Source organism: Populus nigra, chromosome 2, assembly GCF_951802175.1.
Source record: "Populus nigra chromosome 2, ddPopNigr1.1, whole genome shotgun sequence".
NCBI classification, from domain to species: Eukaryota; Viridiplantae; Streptophyta; class Magnoliopsida; order Malpighiales; family Salicaceae; genus Populus; species Populus nigra.
In genome coordinates, this window is record NC_084853.1 from 18,884,010 (window position 1) to 18,886,509 (window position 2,500).

The following is a 2,500-nucleotide window of genomic DNA, read 5'->3' on the forward strand; positions in this document are numbered from 1 at the left end:
AGTGGGCAGCCTCATAAAAATATGGCTGATTTTACTGGATTGATTTCATGTGGAAAGCACGACGTTTTGTTGTAGGAATGCGGGAACCCCGGCGGCTCGCCTGCCGCGGCCAGCGACGTCGGGCTGGCCCCTGCAGCGCCTAGCCTCTCCCACGCGGGGGGCAGGCCAGAACGCGGGGGGCCAGGGCCCGAAGGCAGCCCCCCCGCGGGCGAGAGAGCAAGCCAGCAGGGGCTGTCGCCTGCCGCGGCCAGCGACGTCGGGCTGGCCCCTGCAGCGCCTAGCCTCTCCCACGCGGGGGGCAGGCCAGAACGCGGGGGGCCAGGGCCCGAAGGCAGCCCCCCCGCGGGCGAGAGAGCAAGCCAGCAGGGGCTGTCGCCTGCCGCGGCCAGCGACGTCGGGCTGGCCCCTGCAGCGCCTAGCCTCTCCCCCGCAGGGGGCAGGCCAGAACGCGGGGGGCCAGGGCCCGAAGGCAGCCCCCCCGCGGGCGAGAGAGCAAGCCAGCAGGGGCTGTCCGCGCGTCGCGCGGCGCGGCATGGCTGCGGGGGCCGCGCGCGCGCGCCCAAGCGCCCAAGGGCCCCCAAGGGCCCCAGGCCCTCAGGCCCCAGCGCCCCAGCGCCCAGCGCGGGCGGGCGCGCTGCGCGCGTGTGGTCTTTGAGGGGCGCCGGCCTGGTGGCTCCCTAAAGAGCAATAAGTGTCATTGCAGCTCTGGCAGGGGGAGACACTACTAGGTCCCAGCTGTCACCCCCCCTCTAAAAAATTCATTTCTTGGTATTTTGAGCTGAAATTTTGCAGAGAGGTTGGCAAAAATCCAATCCACCTTCATTAATTTTCCCAGAATTTTTCGAGGTCGGGAAGTATTTGTTTTAATTTTCCTACCATTAGAAATCGAGTAAATCCGCAAAACTAGGAACCGGCCCGGAATGACCCCAAATTCAGTGGGCAGCCTCATAAAAATATGGCTGATTTTACTGGATTGGTTTCATGTGGAAAGCACGACGTTTTCTTGTAGGAATGCGGGAACCCCGGCAGCTCGCCTGCCGCGGCCAGCGACGTCGGGGACGCTGGCCTGCGCTGTCGAGCCCGCGAGGGCTGTCTCCGCGGCAGGCCCCCCCTGAACGGGGCACGACAGGCCACCGCGCTGGCTCGTCCAGCGTCGACAGTCCCTCGTCCAGGTTTCAGATCGCGCCAAGTCGAACCCATGACCTGCTCAAGCCATCGTGCGCTGCCGAATTCGCATCTGCGTGTAGGCTGCCATTCCACGCGGCAGCCCCTGTTTTCGTCAGCGTGCCCCCCTGACGAATTTTCCTGCCTGGCCCAGTCCAGCGTCCAGCCCCTGTTCGTCGAAAAATCTGCGCTGCTGATTTTCCACGACGAGCCTACTTTCGTCAGCGTGCCCCCCTGACGAATTTTCCTGCCTGGCCCGGCCAGTCCAGCCCCTGTTCGTCGAAAAATCTGCGCTGCCGATTTTCCACGCGGCAGCCCCTGTTTTCGTCAGCGTGCCCCCCTGACGAATTTTCCTGCCTGGCCCGGCCAGTCCAGCCCCTGTTCGTCGAAAAATCTGCGCTGCCGATTTTCCACGCGGCAGCCCCTCTTTTCGTCAGCGTGCCCCCCTGACGAATTTTCCTGCCTGGCCCGGCCGGTCCAGCATCCAGCCCCTGTTCGTCGAAAAATCTGCGCTGCCGATTTTCCACGCGGCAGCCCCTCTTTTCGTCAGCGTGCCCCCCTGACGAATTTTCCTGCCTGGCCCGGCCGGTCCAGCATCCAGCCCCTGTTCGTCGAAAAATCTGCGCTGCCGATTTTCCACGCGGCAGCCCCTGTTTTCCTCAGCGTGCCCCCCTGACGAATGTTCGTCGAAAAATCTGCGCTGCCGATTTTCCACGCGGCAGCCCCTGTTTTCCTCAGCGTGCCCCCCTGACGAATGTTCGTCGAAAAATCTGCGCTGCCGATTTTCCACGCGGCAGCCCCTCTTTTCGTCAGCGTGCCCCCCTGACGAATTTTCCTGCCTGGCCCGGCCGGTCCAGCATCCAGCCCCTGTTCGTCGAAAAATCTGCGCTGCCGATTTTCCACGCGGCAGCCCCTCTTTTCGTCAGCGTGCCCCCCTGACGAATGTTCGTCGAAAAATCTGCGCTGCCGATTTTCCACGCGGCAGCCCCTCTTTTCGTCAGCGTGCCCCCCTGACGAATTTTCCTGCCTGGCCCGGCCGGTCCAGCATCCAGCCCCTGTTCGTCGAAAAATCTGCGCTGCCGATTTTCACCGACGAGCCTACTTTCGTCAGCGTGTCCCCTTGACGAATTTCCCTGCCTGGCCTGGACAGTCCATCTTCCAGCCCATGTTCATCGAAAAATCTGCGCTGCCGATTTCCCCGACGAACCTGCAGCTGCACAAATCTGCGCTGCCGATTTCCCCCCCTGTCGGCATGGCTGCCGCTGCCCCGATGTCCAGACCAACAGTCTTTTTTGTCGACTTTGCCGATTTTGTCCGCGCTGCCGATTCCAACACT